The sequence below is a fragment of the Macrobrachium rosenbergii genome, chromosome 21 (assembly GCF_040412425.1).
Source record: "Macrobrachium rosenbergii isolate ZJJX-2024 chromosome 21, ASM4041242v1, whole genome shotgun sequence".
In the NCBI taxonomy this organism is placed as follows: domain Eukaryota; kingdom Metazoa; phylum Arthropoda; class Malacostraca; order Decapoda; family Palaemonidae; genus Macrobrachium; species Macrobrachium rosenbergii.
The window spans coordinates 11,948,927-11,969,308 of record NC_089761.1 but is presented as its reverse complement, the minus strand read 5'-3'; the positions used below and the strand labels follow the sequence as shown (position 1 = coordinate 11,969,308).

General features: G+C 38.8%; 1 protein-coding gene across 24 annotated transcripts in view; it reads right to left on the bottom strand.

The window, feature by feature from the left end:
• The window catches only part of Mical (Molecule interacting with CasL), a 388,129-nt gene that overhangs the window by 254,656 nt on the left and 113,091 nt on the right, over nt 1-20,382 (bottom strand). For 2 of the 24 annotated variants that reach the window (XR_010856356.1, XR_010856371.1), the window contains exon 1: nt 1,459-2,383. The exons of 16 other annotated variants lie outside the window; for them this stretch is intronic. The gene's annotated coding sequence lies outside the window, so the exon portion shown is untranslated. Of the gene's footprint in view, nt 1-1,458; nt 2,407-20,382 lie in introns of those variants that run through there. 6 more of the 24 variants (XR_010856360.1, XR_010856373.1, XR_010856368.1 and 3 more) reach the window with 4 other exon arrangements.

Below are 20,382 nucleotides of genomic sequence, written 5' to 3'. Positions count from 1 at the left end.
CACAACGACCCATCTTCTTACACACACACACACACACATACTGGGGTGGGAAGAGACAGATGGCACTTACCTCAAACCCCTAACCCAGCTAAAGACGGATTTTAAATCATGAGCACCACTCGTGCATTAGTAACAAACAAACACACACACACACACTTGTTTGCGTAATATGAAAATGTAAACGTGCAAGTGTTGCAGAGAGAGAGAGAGAGAGAGAGAGAGAGAGAGAGAGAGAGAGAGAGAGAGAGAGAGAGAGAATGGTTTACTGTTAACTCGATCGAGACCCATACCAAAATATAAACAAACGAATCGTTGAAATGCATCTGAGATCAAGACACTTTTACAATAACATGTCTCGGGGCTGGAAATTTTCTTAACTGTGTGTTTTATCAAAACAAATTCACAAACAAGTATTCTTGTTGAGAGGTTGCAAGGACATCTCGCTCTGAGATTTAGGTGGTTCAATTTTCTCTTTTAAGCGAAAGGATCTGTTCTGGTCTATTTTGAGTCGGAGAGGACTCTCAAGACTGGAATCGTTTTCTTGTGATTCGAGGCAACAAATGCCCTTGACTCGGAGGGAAGACGAACTGAATATAAATATTAGTGGGGAATTCGCTGTGAGCGCTACGAGACAAGCATGAATATAGCATGTAGGCTATGCATAAATACACACACATATATATACATTACATAAATAGTATGCGAACTATCACTCAAGCAACGAAAAGAAAACAGTATGATAACAATAACAACATATCAGCACATCCGAAGGAAAAGTTGCAGAGCAAGGGTTCATTAACATTGGCGCCCTTATGCAACTGGCGAACAAAACGCACCTGAACGCCGCTTGGCAACCTCCTCCATTTCCTCCTTTTGTCGAGATCTCGCGAGGAAGACCAAAGGAAAAAGAAAAAAGATAAATAGAAAGCTTAACTTCGGCAGGCCGAGATTGTACCTTATCCGCGTCTATACAAAAGTGGTTTCACTTTAGATATAAAAAAAAATTAACATATCATTAGAAAAAATAGTAGTCAGGACTATTGTAATGAAAGACAAAATGTCTAAGTTCTCATATGGCAACGGACACTAGATGTTTGGGCATTTGGATCAAAGAACATACGTAATATATTCCTACACTGACCACAGTATTGCATAATTCAACGAATACCGCCAAGATATGTTCAAGCAAAACTACTCGGAACAGGGATCCCCTGCTGTCTGGATTGAGAACGTAGATAAATTAATAATAACTACGTTAATCCAAGGCAATATTACCCTGACACTAGGCGGAGGGTCATAAGCTAATGATAAAAGAAAAAAGTATGATAATCTATAATTGAAATTTTGCCATAATATAGCTAAACACCAATAATGAACGGGCAATAAAACTTAATAAAATCCCAAACACTGAACTGAAATACGCACAAAAAAAAAAAGAAGTAAAAAGGAAACACTTACCATATCAGTATAATAAGGATGGCTTATTTAAGGATGAATCACACGGGCTGGTCCTTCCACCTCCTCTCCTCTCCTCTCCCTGCCGGCGCACATACACACAGACAGACGCAAGGCCCTCTTTTTATTTTGTTTTCCGTTCTCGTCCCACTTCTTCGTTAGCGGTAACACCATGTCAAAATTCAACCCACCATCGCTTCGAAAATATTCGTGTGGGGGCGGGTCGTGAAAGTGGTGTTTTCTCAACCTTACCTCCTCCTCCGAGTGAACGCTGGGCACAAACAAACGTAAAATTTGGCCGTCAAGTCAAATGATCACATGGGCATCTATCTAGCTATCTATGTGCGATATCCTCTGAGAATACGACTTGCTGCATACACACTACCGGCTAATGTATCCCGGATCAATCTCCCTGGCGGTCGTTTTACTAGGTGAAAACCATACCTTTTTTATTATAAATAAAAAATCACTACTCGTCGTGCATTTATCTTCTCTCAAGTTCGAAGGAATCGATATATTCGTTTCACATGTACATCAAAGTGATCACAGCCAGTTACAAGAGAGAAAATTTACCGTACATGTAAATCCCCTAGTGTGTGGGGGCGATTTTTTTGACAAGACGTGCGGAGAGGTGGATTTTGAAATAAGAACAATAATATACAGGGAGGAGGGCAAGGGAGTGCAATCTCTTGTGGTCCGAGTAACGACACACCCACACTATCACCAAGGTGTTACGAGACTGAGGAGTCCTGGAGAGTGGAGACCAGAGGCAGAGTCAGACTCAGAGTAGAGAGAGACGTGGTGGAGGTTGTGGAGGATAGGGTGGACCCAGCATGGGGGCTGTAGGAGAGGATGATCATGGGCGGGATTTGCCTGGGGAGGGGGAGGGTCAGGGATGGAAAGCGAGCGAAGAGGGCTGCCGGCTACTACACAGCTGCCTGTTGTGTTGTCATCTCCGAGTCCGAACGCCTGGCGGCCGTACGACCAAAGGGCAGCAACATGCCCAAATTGTCTAGCCATGCCCTACAATCAAACAAATGTCAATGGTCCTCTTCAAATATTATTTGCCAAACTTTAGCCCTTAAACAAATTAGAAAAATTCACGTAAAATTTAAAAACGCCGGATCTTCATTCTAGTTCCCCATGACTCATAACTGGTTCAAAAATAATCAAAATATCAGAGTCGATTCCAAATCACAGAAAATACACGCGACTTCGCTGTTGTCTCTACGGTAGGAAGACCTTTACGTAAACACGCAATGTGTAACAGTTTAGTTTAGCTGTGGTAAGGCATGTGGTCATAATTAGCTATACATACATTTAAGGCAGACGTGATGATCAATTGCTTAAAATATGAAAAAAGTTTCCTAATTTTACGAGATTTATTAGCTATTAGTTCTCTGTTTTCTAACGCAAGGATAAAAGGTCCATGTGAAGATGTTCTTTACACCAAAGGATAGTGAACCGGTTGCCGCATCCTTCGCCCTCCTACCCAAAGGAGGTAAGCGATCTCTGTCTCTGTTCCAAGAAGTTGCAGATGAATGGAAGAAGGCAAGGCAGTGTTCCCGGGAAGACTGACCATCCTATAGATTAGTCCAACAATCTGAAGTACTCACGGGTGGGCGGGACGGTAGGGGCCTCTCAACTCCACCCTAAGAAAGGGAGATGCCGAGGACATGCTCCTGGAAGGACTATGTTCACGAAAGCAACTGACTGAAAAAAGAATAAACTACAAGTGTTTAATAGCCCTTAAGTCAATCTATCCTCAGCATCATCCCACAACCATAATTCTCCCCCTTATGTCACACACACCAAGAGCAAGCATTCGGACACCTTTGAAGGGGATCGAACAATCAACATGGCCAGGAAAATGGAAATATGACCCCGGCCTTAACCAGGGAAGCCATCCATCTACTTGAAAATTCTGAGAGTTTGCAGATGAAGTTATTCTCTGAAACAATCACGTGAACAAAACTGAACCTTCCAGAAAAAGGAAAAACTACATCCTATATTCCTCTCAAATGATAAAACAGAAACAAAAAAAGACATACGCACCAACAAATCACACGCACACACGTAATGTTTGCAAACATTGGGCCAAAATTCTCGTTTAATATCGAATTCCCTACACCTTGGAAATAAATTACACATAAATTACACACAATGGGAGTTACAACTAACAGGTGCTTCTGCCCAGGCCAGGATTTGAGCCTACAAGGCTTTGTTTACATACTGTACAATAATGACAGTCGACTTGGGTCACTTGGCTTTTCAGCCAAAAGCGTTTATCAATTATAATTCACTCTCAGTGAAATTATTCCCAAGTTATAGTGAAATCGATGTTAAATGATATTTGTGTTTTAATATTTGTGAATATAAAAAACGACATGCGTGTATGTGACAAAATTTCACGTATATATATATATATATATATATATATATATATATATATATATATATATATATATATATATATATATATATATATATATATATATATATATATATATATATATATATATATATATATATATATATATATATATATATATATATATATATATATATATATATATATATATATGAGCTTTAACTTAATATATATACAGAGAGAGAGAGAGAGAGGGGGAACGCAACACAGTACTACAGCGATTTAATACTCCATTATTGATTTCCAAGTTTAACTGGCGACGCACATGAAATACTGTTAAGTGTGTGAGAGGACATTCTTGTAGCAATGTTATGCTTCCTTCTTTTATAGTCTCCCAAGTCCCTAACATTCCAACAAATTTTTCTTCGTGTTCAGGAGTTCAGTTCGAACTCCATTTTATATTTTTCCATACAAAATGAAAAGATCGCTATTTTTAAGTATTTTCGAAGAAAAGTTCGCGACACACTGTTGAAGACATTCAAACGCAGTTTATTTACACAAACACATCACATCATCACACCAACGGGAGTCTGCACTCAATTCCCTAAGTAACAGAAGCCCTTTCCACCGTAACTTTCCGGCACAGGTGTTTCAGTTCCTGTGGTGGGTGACAGCCATCCAGAAGCCCTGCTTATTCAATGTCCCTCAATGAAGGAACAAACCTGCAGGTTAATTAATAGGTAAGAGGAGGGGGAAGGGGTCTAGGGTCCTATACTAAATGTTTCCTTCCGGGGATAAATGAGGTTAACGTGGATGTAAGTTAATCAGAGAGAGAGAGAGAGAGAGAGAGAGAGAGAGAGAGAGAGAGAGAGAGAGAGAGAGAGAGAGAGATTCACAAATTAATAAGTACTTTCTAATATAGAACGTCCATTTATTCAAACCAATTTTCACATGGTATTCCTAATTCAGAGAGAGAAATATTTATCCCAAGTAAAAACAGCACTTTCGAAAATAGCACGGTAACGTGCTATCGTGCAGACCAACTTTCATACAGCACTCTTACACGAGAGAGAGAGAGAGAGAGAGAGAGAGAGAGAGAGAGAGAGAGAGAGAGAGAGAGAATCTTCAATCGTTCACCATAAACCATACTTACCAACTGCTAACCATCAGTTACTGATTCACCGAGAACTTCGATTTCCACACACCAAAACTTATCTTTTTTTTCTAAATCTTTTGGAGACACGTCATCGGAAATCTGAGACATCCCTCCCCCCATCTCCCGACAAGCTGGCGCTTCCCTCCCCCGGCCCCGCAACAAACGAAATCAATGAACACGTTTCTGCACACCAATGTAAATCTATAATTTACAGAGGAATGACTTTCAACGCTTTCCAGCCCGCATGACCGAGCTTAATATTAACAAATCTCACCAACAGATTATTACTGTTATGAGCCTGATGGCGCGTGCTATGCTGTGCTGGAACCAGGCGCTGCTCGTCAAGTCTCCCCTACCCTCCCGATCCCCTACCTATCCTGCCCCCACCTGTGGCGGACAAACAGGTTTGCAGGAGGAGAATGGTTGCGTCATGTCGTCCCTACCCTCCCAATCCCCTACCTACCCCGGCCCACCTGTGACGAACAAACAGGTTTGCAGGAGGAGAGTGGATTTGTCATGCCTCCCCTACCCTCCTAATCCCCTACCTACCCCGCCCCCACCTGTGACGGACAAACAGGTTTGCAGGAGGATAGTGGATGTGTCATGTCTCCCCTACCCTTTCAATCCCCTATCTACCCCGCCCTCACCCGGGGCGGACAAACAGGTTTGTAAGAGGAGGGTGAATGTGTCATGTCTCTCCTACCCTCCCAATCCCCTACCTACCCCGCCCCTACCTGTGACGGACAAACAGGTTTGCAGGAGGAGAGTGGAGTGTCATGTCTTCCCTACCCTCCCAATGCCCTACCTGCCCTGCCCTCACCCGGGGCGGACAAACGGGTTTGCAGGAGGAGGGTGAATGTGTCATGTCTTCCCTACCCTTCCGATCCCCTACCTACGCCGTCCCACCCGGGGCGGACAAACAAGAATGATCCACTCAGATTTTATTATTATAAATGTACAAGGTTACAAGAAAACGAAATTAAAATTTAATAGCTATTACAAGAAACATTCTATCTTTATCGAAGGAAAATGAGAAAGATGAAATTGCTTCCTTTACATGACACCTAGTAGCTGCCAATTAAAATTCTGTGATTCAGAGTTTTGGGCGTAGACGCCCGCCCATGCGTCGGTGCATTCCTTTCACTGTAAAACGAAAATTTGTGAGGAAACCACAGTATATCACACGACTTTGACTCAGGGAGGCAGCATAATTCCAGATATCAAAATAATGAACTCAAGGTACAATGTTTATAACATCAAAAATCTTGAAAACTATAGTGTGCAAGGAAATTGAGAATACAGACAAATGAAACAAACACATAAAAATGAAACTAAAATGCTAAAAAATCCGGTCATTCATTCTCTCAGTTAGTAAAAACACACACACGCACATAACTGAAAACACTACCGCCTCCTAAATTCGGTGGCGAAGGTAATGATGGAAGTTGAAATTACAAGTATGTCATAAAGCAATACTCGACGAAAGGGTGCTATAAGGGCATTTCTTGTTGCGAATGATGTAAGCGTAAGTTAAAACCAAACGGATAACATAACAGATATTCTACTGGCCACCAAATGACCGTTGAAATTCAATTTCAATTCTATTTTAAGGATAGGCCGTTCAAAATTTTGGGAAAAAAATTGCAAATAGTGACCCCCGTAGGGGGGGGGTAGTGCCGTCATTGCACCTCACGTGGTACACCGTAGGCATTACTTAAGGTTCTTTGCAGCGTCTCTTCGGCCCCTAAATGCAACTTCTTTCATTCCTTTTTCCGTACCTCCGTTCATATTCTCCTTCTTCCACCTGATTTACCAACCTCTCTAACAATAATATTGTTTCACAGTGCAACTGCGAGGTTTTCCTCTAGTTACACCTTTCAAACCTTCCTACTGTCAATTTCCCTTTGCGCGCTGAATGACCTTATAGGTCCCAGTGCTTGGCCTTTGGCCTAAATTCTATAATCCAATCCAATCCAAATGGTGACGCTTTTTCTAAGAACATGCAAGACTCATTTTCCTACAAACAAGAATGTGAAGTTGGGAAATATAAACACGAAGACAAGACTGATTTTCCATCATCCAAAAGCCATTAGAAGTCACGATATGTATTAGGGATAGCGACCATAAAAGTATTGGAATTCCAAGAGCCACGCTTTAAGCTGCTTCGAGAAATCAGACAAAGCTGTATCGCAATTTCGGGGATGGACGACGACCGAAAAAGAACGAAAAAGCTTCCTAAAGCCGGGGCATCCGATTGGACCATAATTTGACCTGGGAGAAAAAACCGAAGCAAGAGTAATTGCGTCATACATCTGTCATATACTCTGGGGGGAAAAAAGGCGTCTATTTTTAGTCCCTGCGAAGGTCGGGTTGCAATCATTTCTTGAGTGTCTGTAACACTCACTAATGACGGCAATTATCTTTGCTAGCAAGTTCGAGTACATCATCCAAACGTAGCTGGCGGGTATATGCGTTCAAGTTATCGTGTGCACTTATGTACATAAACGCACACACATGTACATACATACACACATACATACATGCATACATATATATATATATATATATGTATACACATACACAGCGTTATGAGCCAGCCACGTACAGAATTTGTAATGGGACCTCGTAAAACACCGCGAGAAGAAGAAAAATAAAACAGAAGTACATGAAATGGGTAGAAAAGGAACAATGCCTGTTTTAGAATACAATGACGACCCGCACCACGCCACTAAATAAAAAGTTACTGGATACGCTTCCATATCTGGAGCTTCACTAAGTGAATAAAAATTACCTGTATTAGTGCCTAAGCACTAATACAGAAATACAAACCGATTAAATCAGATATATATACAGTAACACAAATACCTATTACTAGACAATGAAATACAAGCTAACATTTTGGACTACTAAACGTGTACAGTTCAATGTCTGATATTATTACATTTGGACCAAGACACAAAAGTGGTATTAAATTATTAGCTTCCTTTGTCGAGCATTACTAAAGTGTATAAACTGCTTTTTTCCTACCAAAGTCTTTAAGATTCGTTCAATATGTTAAACGTAAAGGCCTATGAGAAGAGTAACTTGATGCATGCAATAACCCTTACCTTTCCCCCAACTCGACCGAAAAAGGGAGTACCGCTAGTGCTTAACTACGACGGAAGTGAAAGACACACCTCTCTGGCGAGTAAAAAATGCGTCGTTTTTTCTACATGCATATAAAAATACATTAAAACATTAATTACATGTAGAAAAAAAAACACGACTTCATCTATCATGCTTTGCTTATCTACTGTATTTGGTTATCACATTATATCATCGATCTTGAGTAACATTTTCCAGCTCAAGAAATGAGTTTCCATTGTGAGTTTGTATCAGCTGTGGCAATATTTATTCCATCAAAGACGGCACTGACTGAATCAACCAGGATGATTTTCCTGCTCCACTTCATGACCCGAATCGTTTTTAATCATCGCATTTAATTCTATTCTTGAAAAAAATATTCAACCATGAACCAATGACGCGCTTACTTGGATAACTCTGTAATCGACCATAATTGTACTTTTAAGGTTAATAAAAACAAAGCACAAATTATTTCAATACGTCTTTGATTACTCACGGACTCTTAACAACAAGCAAATACTTGACTCATCAGACTCGAACCCCATTTTCCACAATACACCACTTACACTTTTGAGGATGCGTTAATTTTTCTAATGCAATTATGAAGACGACAAAAAATTTTTTTTTTTCATTTGCATAAGAAAAAAATTCTTTTCGACTCTGCTCTCATATAAAACTGGTATTAATTTCAAGAGTTGGTGTGGCAGGGTGGGAAGGGTCTCTCTCTCTCTCTCTCTCTCTCTCTCTCTCTCTCTCTCTCTCTCTCTCTCTCTCTCTCTCTCTATATATATATATATATATATATATATATATATATATATATATATATATATATATATATATATATATATATATATAATATATATATATATATATATATATATATATATATATATATATATATATATATATATATATATATATATATATATATATATATATCGCTCATTTGCCAGAAGAGTGACACAACTCAAAAAAATGTGTATTTTGAGTTATCGATACTAGCAGATAGCCCGTTCTTTGTTTAATGTTGTGGTAAAAGCTAGAGGGCATGACATGTCACTATTACCCAATAGAGAGTACAGAGAGTTTTAAACTTTAAAATGCTTCTCCTGAAAAATAGCAATTTTTGAGTTATATCACTCCTCTGGCAAAGAAGGATATATATATATATATATATATATATATATATATATATATATATATATATATATATATATATATATATATATATATATATGAATATTATATTATACACACACGCATTACATATATATATATATATATATATATATATATATATATATATATATATATATATATATATATATATATATATATATATATATATATATATATATATATATATATATATATTACACACACACACACACACATATATATATATATATATATATATATATATATATATATATATATATATATATATATATGTGTGTGTGTGTGTGTGTGTATAGATAAATCATTAGTGAAAAGTGAACAGGAAATGAGCGCCCAGCTCTCCCTATCACTAAAAGCTGATCTCTGAGAGCCACTCTTCGGACAAGTGGTACGGGGACGAAAGAACAGGCACTCGTTGTGCCGTTATCTTATCAAAAATACTCTGTCGATAAAACTAATGCTAATAAAATGATGCACATAATGTGGCGGTTATTAGCACTGAAAACAAGTAAACACGTGGGAACGAGTCGAGTAAATATAGCATCCAGACTAACATTTAAATACCCTACATAAATACGGCAGAGAGAGAGAGAGAGAGAGAGAGAGAGAGAGAGAGAGAGAGAGAGACCTTCTTTCCATCCTTGATCATTCAACAAAGTGGAACTTATTCGCTCATTTTTATTGGTTGCGTTTGTGACGTATAGCACTTGTAAACAGCTGACTTAACTTATATAAACAATCTTCACTGAACAATAACGCAAACTACCTTTCAAGCATTCACAAAAACATAACTTTTCACTGTATTTACAATTTACTTGGAAATATACTTAATTACCATTAGAAACTTCAGGAATGAGGTCAACAAACTTTTAATGAATGCAAATGACGAAAAATATTCGAGCAAATTAAACGGAACAACTTCACCATTTAAACTATGGGGTCTATCAAAGCCAAGTTTGAAGTAACTTGAGCACTCAGAACAAAGCGTCCAAACACATTAGAACCTGAATCCTCGCCAGTGTAGCATGATTCCCCACCGGGAGGATACGCCACCACCTTCACAGAGGAAGGACATTCACGCCACCTGGCCGGAGCACGCCGGCACAAAAGGGACCAAAACCTGGACATTCGAATTCGCTTTTGCTCTCCCCATAAATAATTTCATTTTTCCTAAATGGCTTTCTCCGGCTCGCCGGTATTTGCTACTATCTTTCTTTTTCTCCTACTGACGGGTACCTTAGGATTTCAAGAGGTTTGCAACCTCTCCTGTCAATCCTTTCATTTCCACTCAAATCATTTCACTGGCATGACCACGGATCATAAATAGAGGTTTCATATCCACATCCAACAATTCACCTTCACATCAAAAAATGACTTACGGGCTGCTATATGAGCAAGAGCCCGTGCTGGTATAAAGCCAGCTTAATCATAAACAAAAACAACAAGGACAGTCGAAATTTCCGTTCCGAGATGCCTTCGCACCGCCAACTTTAAAACCACGCCTTAGCCTTCTCCTCATCTCCTCCACCTACTTAGGTGAGGGGCTCCCCTCAGCCTTTGAGCTTGACGTTAAGGGAAAAAAATATTCACCTTGAAACCACGCCTTCAGCGTCAACTGGCTAGAGAGAGAGAGAGAGAGAGAGAGAGAGAGAGAGAGAGAGAGAGAGAGAGAGAGAGAGAGAGAGAGAGAGTATTAACTCTTAACTTTTGGGAGTTTTCCTTCCAAGTGTATATATGCAATGGAAAAATTTATATCTCCATTGATCTATAATTTTAAAAATAATCAAACCGAAGATTCTTTAAAATTCTACCATTTTATTTTTCAAATGAAAATGTTAACATGAATTTAGGCCTACATGGACAACTGCTAAATATAAAATAAAAAGAATATGGCCACAAGGAAAGTGAAAAACGGAATACAAGATCGTTACATACATACGAGAAAACACAAATATATATATATATATATATATATATATATATATATATATATATATATATATATATATATATATATATATATATATATATATATATATATATATATATATATATATATATATATATATATATGTATATATATATATATATATATATATATATATATATATATATATATATATATATATATATATATATATATATATATATATATATATATATATATATATCTTGTGTGTTTTTGCTTGAGAGAGAGAGAGAGAGACAGAGAGAGAGATACTCATGCTATGCTCCCATTCATTTCCTGGACGTCCCCAGGACGGCAAGGTATGTTACATTAGACCCCAGTGAGCAACATTCTCGACATAAGCGATCACATGAGAGGGTCAGACGATGGATGACATAGGGATGCGTGTTGGAGGGGACGACGGGAACTCCGAAGAAAACCACTTCCTCGAGATCAAACTTGGGAGACGAGTGGGAGCAATGGTGAGACTTGAACGCCAGCGTCGCCGTCATCGGAGCTGGAAGGCTCAACCCCAAACCTTGACCCTGCCAGGGAATGCTTCCCACGCATTAGGAGCGAACACGCCCACCCGCCTTTTGTCACTTCCCCGTACTTCCGGCGGTGGCAGTGAACATTAGCGCACAACGTACATGCGCAAAGTATGCCACAAAAAGTCTTAGGTGCATAATAAGGTGACAGAACAAACATCAGATGTTCAAGCATCAACATATTTCACATAGTAAGTCTCCTGGCAAATCATATGACTCTCCTTGAATAATGTCCCAACAAAGGAAGAAAATTAAAACAACAAAGGAAAAAAAAATATAGAAGAAAAGTAAGCAATGATAAGCCCTCGGAAGTTTATTACTTTTTTCTTTCACATTCATGAAAAAAAAATGTATTCCAGATGGTTACCGTCCATCAGAAGTCCAGCGGCATGACCACAATCTAGTGGTGACCAAGCAATGACTCTTAATTTTTATGTCAGGACAACAATCAGAGAGAGAGAGAGAGAGAGAGAGAGAGAGAGAGAGAGAGAGAGAGAGAGAAACTACAACTAAAAGACTGCTAGTTTCTGACATAGCGTAACACTAATATATTTGTAAATGAGAAAACATAATCTCCATAAAGGCAACTTATTCATATGTACCACTAAACGAAATCACATAACATCATACTATTATTATTATCCTTATCATCTTCATTAACGACAAAGGAATATAAAACTATAAAAAAAATATCCCACGACAATACAAAAAACCTCTTGGCATCGGGCGAATTCGGAATGAGTTTCAACTTCGTATAAATACCCGATCCAAACCATGCACCCGCAGGCCAAGTCCTTTGAAGTGCGCTGTCAAAATGTCATCCAAAATAACACATCATGCAGCTAATAACGGGGCTTCCGATACCAAATCGCCAAGGTACTCCACAAGAGAATCAATCACGTCTTGTCGTGCACTGGGTAATATTTTTAAAACATAAAAGTAACAAGCAAAAAATGCGCCGAAGTTTCTTCGGCGCAATCGAGTTTTCTGTACAGCATATAATGCTGTATGAAACCCTCAGCGGCGGCCCACGAAGCTTTCAGCCGCGGCCCGGTGGTGGCCTGTGTTGTTGGCACTATAGAAGTGACAGACTCACGATCATGGCTAACTTTAACCTTAAAAAACGTAAAAACTACTGAGGCTACAGGGCTGCAACTTAGTATGTTTGATGATTAGAGGGTGGATGATCAACATACCATCTGCAGCCCTCTAGCCCCAGTAGTTTTTAAAATCTGAGAGCGGACAGAAAAAGTGCGGACGGACAGACAAATAGCCATCTCAAGTTTTATTTTACAGAAAACTAACAAATATATATTCTCCACAAATATCCGTGGTTTTCTTTACAAATTCGTAAATACTGTTTGGTTAACATATACCAAATCTCAACTTTTTATAGGTGTACCGCATTTAAAAAAAATACAAACTTATCATGTACTTATAATCAGACTTTCTAACGAAACACTTTATACGCACTGCTGCTTTCCTTAAACTACGATAATAATACAGAAATTGATGTATACAATAAAAAAGAAGACAATCCAGAAAGGCTGACGACAGCTAATCAGCACCCCGTGAAACTAACGGGCCAACTGAATCACAGCTGAGACGAATACCTTAATGGCCGCAGGTCAAAAAAAAAAAAATAAGTACCTTGACTTTCCTCAACACTGGACAAAGTAGGCATCAAGAATAACGTAGCCTCTCCCTTCCTTTCCTTACGTTAATTCTTTCATTTCCACAAAACTTTTGAATGAATGGAAAAAAAAATTAAGTGTGAAACGCTTTCTATGCCCTAAAACGACAGCTCACATCACTGTTCTTTTTTTAATGTTCTGTTAACTGGGAAAAACGTGAATGAATTTTGACCTTTTTCGTAATAAAATTGTTTTCTTATATAATAACATTCATTTGCTTTCATATTATAAATAAATGGGTACTTTATACACTGAAATTTATTTTAATATAAGAATGAGTTAAAGAGTTAATAAATTTATTATTATTATTATTATTATTATTATTATTAATCTACTTACTAATTAAGCTTCTTTTAAGACAACGAATGTTCAAGTAACAAAAATAAAAAAAATCATCCATCAAAGCCACTTGACGAGATACTGACAAAGGAAAAAACAGTAAAAATGAGCAGCAGTTACGAAAGGCACAAAATGGGAATGAACTTGGCTTTGAAATACTTCATACTTTCAACAAACAACATCCCAAACTGTGTAAAAAATTTATAATGCCCACAACGATAAACTTACTACATTTTTGCATGAAGCTAAAACGTGTACAACGCACAGACAACACAAGAGCGTCAGATGCTAACAATAAACGAATGCGATTCTTCACGGGGAAATGTTTTTGAAACACAAACCAGTTGATCAATGAGCTGTCCGAATGCCTCAGAGTGGATGACAGTAACACATAGCTCACACGAGGAGGAATGACTTGCAAGTTATGTGCAACACGACGACGACGACTCAAAAGCATTGTTTATTTTTCTTCTTCTTGCATCTTGACACGGGAGACGACTTGATTAACTATGTGAGTGGGCTACACTACTGCTGAAGTTGGTTTTGACCTGTAAAATTCAATTTTTTTCATGTTTGTATATTGTTCCAAATGTGATGACCTTGAAAGATTATGACTTCTATGGACTGCTTCATAAAAGTGAATATTTACTAATAATGATAATAATAATAACAAAGCAAAGCCAGCCTTTTTCTATACATGACCCCCTCCATTCTTCCCGTCCTTGTAGCGGAGTGGCAGAACGTTAAGCTCTAAACTGATTAACTAGTGTTCAATTCCTAAACAGGACGAGGAGGGACTGTATGGGCTCATTCCCTTATCACCTTTATTAATTTAAGCAGTGAATAAGATCACAAGTTGTCAGTTGACTGTTCTAGGAAGCAGCTAGGGAATGAATGAATCAAGAAAATTTGGGCTATATGGCCAAGTGCTGGGGCATTTTCAGCTATTCAGCAAGATAAAGAGTTTCAGAAAATCAAGGAGATGAAGCATAAAACTCTAAAGGTGGAACTGATAGAAATCCCCAAGGTTCCACTACGAAGCAACAGTCAGAGGCTGGAGGGTAAGATTACTGAAAGACAAGGGGAATGGAGGGGAACTACAGTACTCGGCTAAAATGTGGGTGCAGCTAAGGGCCGGAGGGAAGCTGTAAACAATCTTCAGTAATGCCCACAGCGCACACGTGAGGTCCACTTACTGCTATAAACACCCTACGGGAGCTGGGGATAGGGAATAAAAGAGACAGAAAACAACGGACAACGCGTTTCTTATTTAAAAATGCCTACCATCAAAATGGGAGGACCTCGATGAGGTAATTATCTCTTTCAGGCCGAGAACATACTCATCTACGGAATTATTTGTTGATTACGAATTGGTGGGAATGTCATAGATTTTCATATCAACTGAGTAAGTCACAGTTCGTGGATAAGCATGAGAGAGAGAGAGAGAGAGAGAGAGAGAGAGAGAGAGAGAGAGAGAGAGAGAGAGAGACCTGTAAGTTATTATACCTACGACTCGAAAAAAAAAAAAGAATCTTATTCTTACTGCAAGGCCACTTGAATCAGTATTCACAAAATATGATTAACAGTCCGCATCCGTTCATGACGTGGCAATGCAAGAAAATCAGTACCGATTCTGCGTATATAACAAATCACTACAATCTTCCAGCTTGTCACGGAGAGAGCTATCGCCTATCCCAAAATCTTTCTTACAATTTACAGAGAACTACTCTTATAACAAAACTGGATAAATACATTGTTAAACTTTTAGATCTTTTGTTAATCCCACTTAATCTAAGTTGGTATTCAGCTGAAGGACGATCAAGATGGTTCCGAAAAGAAAGACGATGCTGTGATCAAAATCTAAAGGTTGTGATCAGATTTTCATTCCTGACTCTGTTAGACATTTGAAGCAACATATTTCGAAAAAGCGTTTGATGGTATTTCATGTAAAACGTTACGGATGACCAAGAGATTTTATGGGATGCATCGTAAGTTTGTAGATATTTTTCGAAATTACAAGAAGAAAATATCTGTACAAGTTATGGTTACTGAAAAATTGACTGAAACATTGAAAATTAATTCTGGTGTGATGCAGGATGAGATTTTGCCACCTTTACTAATCTTATGGTAACCGATCTATAATCAAAAGAATAGTTGCTGATACAAACAAATAGCATTGAGAGGAAAGCGAACAGAAGGATTATGATTCCTGACTTAGTCGAGACATTGTATTAATATGCAGAAGTTCTGAAGGAGTGCAGCTAGTTTTTGACTACTTATCCCTCACGAGGGAAGTAAGGTAATTCATATGAACGTAAAGAACTCTGGGAATGTGATTGAGAATGGAAGTTTTGAGATGAGAAAAACAGGCAGTGGAATGCTCCACCAGTGTGGAGTAATAACATAATGTCGATATATATTAAAATAAGAATGTCTGTGGTTATGATGATACATGGACAGAATTAAGGTACAGCTCAATTACGACAGATTGAAAATACAGTTTTGAGAAGGATACTAAGATTATGCGGCATGATACGAACACCCAAAGAGAGGAGAAGAAAAGCAACCCGAATGGAACCATTTGAGCATCACGTGACGCTGTCCAGATGGAAGTGGATGGGGCATATTTACAAGAGAATTCGAAAATTGGAGCAAGGTGAACTAATACAGAAAGGCATAGGAGGAATGAATGAATGATGTACGAAATTTAGGCCATATGACCCGGCGCTGAGGCGGAGGAGACCATTTAGCGTCATCCTGGCAATGTGGGGTTGAATGACTTAATATAAGAAGAAATTCACTTTATTACAACTTCACACAGACGAACATATTCATATCATTCACACAGAATTATACATTCGATAAATATACTAATTAAAAGTTAAATTATTTAAATGTCATTAAAAAGGCTAATAAAAATACAGGTTTCTTTTAAAAACTCTCCATTCAAAATCTCTGCCTCAGATTTGAGGTGAAGGCCTTGCTTTCTCCTGCTGTTTATAAATTGGGAGCTGAGCCCAAAAATGAGCTCAACCGACAATAACCTGTCACGATGAGCACGCACTGGCGTCCTGCTACCATCTAAAATATTCCAAAGGATTCACGGATGAGAACATCGAAGGAAGTGCGGGAACCAGCGCAGGACAGACACTTGAAACGAGAATTCATCCAGGCCCTATGTAGCCCCTGGGGTGCCATAGGAATTGATTGACTGATACTGAAATTTACCTGGAAAGTGGACGTCATAAAGACTACTAAGCTCTGAATTGAATTCATAAATCTTAGCATTCATCTCCAAATGGTGATGCTCATATACGGACATTATCAGGCCAGTAGTACTATACGGTTGTGAGACCTGGACACTGACTAACGTCAAGAGCAGAGACTACTGGTTTTTGAAAATAACATTTTGCATAGAACAAGAGGTCCCATTTACGATGTAAATGAAGGTGTTTGGAGAAGAAAGCACAACAAAGAAATGAGAGAATTAAGCAGACAACCGCTAATAACTGGCAACGTAAGATCGCAAAGGATATACGTTGGGCTGGACATATGGTTAGAATGGAAGAGTGCAGAATGCCTAAAGTGGCTACGGAAGGATAAGTAGAAGGGAGAGGACCGGTGGAGAGATGGGATGATAAAATGTGTTTAGATATCTAAGAGAACTGGGAGCGGAGGATCCTGAGAATGACTGGAGAGACGCAGCACTCAACAAGGGAACGTGGAGAGGTCTGGTACAAGCGGCCATGGGCCACCAAGAGGCCCGAGAGCCACCGGAGTGGGAGCGAGTGAGTCATATACAGTACTGACATACAATAAGTTTTTACCCCACAAGTCCTTTAAAAATAGCAATATCACAATGATAAGCGCAAGGACCGAACTAGTTTGTTATCATATACTCCAGGGGATGGCTATACGAAGGACGAGCAAACAAGCATGGTAAAAATACAGCTCGCGGTGACGCAAATGGCACGATTACTCATGGCAAAGTTATGGCCCTTCACAACATTATTTCATCTCGGGGAGTTTCTTACCACTGAACTGACTGTTCTAGTGGTCATGGGGACGCGCAAGCGCACAATTACGTGTCTTTTAAAAATGCACTATAATTGCAACTATTACTATCATCATTCAAACAACTGTGCAATAATATAAATAATAATATTAATAGCCGACATATAATTATTACTGCTGTTGTTGTTATCATTATTACTGGCGAAACTAGTACCTCAGAAGACAGTGCTGGTCTCCAAATCTGCAGCATTAAGAGCTCCTTTCTGTTCAAACATCACTTTGGTGTACACGTTATAAATATATTTGAATACTTACGCCCTGGTTCCAACATGCATCGATAAGCGAACAATACGTACCTGTGGAATAAAAAGAAAACGTCAATTAGATTATTTCATCATCACTCATTTTTTTCAAACCCATATCTAACATTTTACTCTTGTAAATGGTTTTTTAATACAACATAATCATATGATCTCTTGTAAACTAACTAGTTTTAGTAAAGAAAACCCAGCAAAAATTCAGTGCATATGAGAGGGGAAATACATCTCTTTTAGTGTTTCTTGTACATCATTTCATGACCCCCATAGACGCCTCAATCCTCAAGAGCGTGTGCGACCGTCAAGCGTCCCAACGAAGACCACTACATTTTCCTTTGAGCCGAGAGGGGTGTCTGGGGAGTTCTGGACAGGGTAAGTATATCAAAAAGTTATTTAGGTTAGGTAATAAACAGCACGTGGCCCCAAGAAAGAGAACTGATCACAAGATTGTGGTGGGCCATGGTTCAAAGGCTATGACACATCCTAAGATTTAACAGCATTGGTTATGGGGTCACCAAAGGAAAGTCTCACAAGAGTCACTTGAACAAAACAAGACAGCAAGGAAGAAGGGGGAGTCCTGCGGCTACATACTGCCCGAAGCCCTGAGGCCAAGAAGCAACACTGTAAACAGATGCCAAGACGACATTCCTAAGCTCTGCCGCTGAAGATATGAAAAGTCATAAGTACTGGACAGCCTGACAGATTTTGAATAATGGCTCTCTGCCAAGCAAGCACCATGTGCAATGAAGGCTTTTTAATTTGGGCAATAACGGAATTTTGTGTTTCAAAAAGGCACTATACCCATTCCCCTCTCCTTGCCTTGACAGCCTTATGGTTAGCGACGTCGACTGAAAGTCGTCGACACGTACAGTCGGGCGTTTGAGTCTCCCAGGTACTGAATCATTTCTCATTATAATTCCTCTGCGGTGATATTCCCGAAGTAGCGATATTGTTTATTAAAAGACACTGGTCGCTTAATGTTTGTGATAAACAAATGTCACGGTGATGTGATAAAAATTCATATATATTATAACTTGGGTCAAAAAGTCATTATAAACCACAGATACTTGGGAATTTCGAAAAAACCAGCTAGGAGCAAAGGTTGGACTTCATACTGAAGAGGATGAGGAAACACTGCCTTACAGATTAACTCGCATCAAATACTAAAAAGAACGAGTCATCACTGTGACTGAAAAAGGAATACAAAGCATCCGCAGCAAAAGATATGGGAAAAGAGCGAGAGGGCTACATTCGTAAGTCAATGTAACTTTAGTCACTTAACAAGTTAAAAAATAAAGACCGCTGCACTTCAATCAATAAGGCAGAGAGGATCAAGGGTTCTTAAGAACTCCCCTTCTTCGCTTCCTTCCGTGACAGAAAAAAAAACTCAAATATCGACATATTTCAAATGTAGCTAATTTTTATGTATTGCCAATATAGGTAAGAGCATAAAATGTAAAAAATCTTCTATCCGCAACCATTTTAAACTACTTTTTTCATGCAACATTACCGAAATTGGTACAATAAACAACCTCTTTGCTCAAAGAAGCAAAGTTCACGACAGTTAACCTAACATTAAATCAAAATGAGAAAAAATGAATCAAGTATCTAACTCAGTTACTGAATTACGACAGGACCTAAGAAGACAGAGTGAAGAATATGGACTTTCCGATGATGATCAGAGAGAGAGAGAGAGAGAGAGAGAGAGAGAGAGAGAGAGAGAGAGAGAGAGAGAGAGAGAGAGAGAGAAATTTCGAATGAATGTGCGAAAAATGTATTAGTCATCAGGACTTTGAAGCAAGGCAGAGGGTGGAACTTCAACTTGCAGACCCCAACCCCAGAGCCCCCAAGGCCTCCAGCCCCGCTCAAACCAGTAAGGTCCTCCTCCACGCCATAGCTCCGAAGTGTCTCTGGCCCCAAAACCTGTGGGGGACGAGGATCTCCACATCGCTAACCATGCATGACGAACACACACAGGAGAAAAATAAATGTTATAGAACCATCATTATCTACGCGTTTACAACAGCTGAGATGCACAGTAAACAACTAAAACCTTTAAGAAAGTTGTCATTAAATTGTGATAGATGCCCTCCCCCCAGAAAAATATGCCGCGTTAACGGACGCTAGATTTGGCTTCTTTTGTAAGTTTTTCCATTATTATTATTTTTTTTTTTTTTAGTTGAAGCGGAAGGATGGAGGAGGGAAAAGGTTATTGTCCTGTACCTTGAAAGCCAA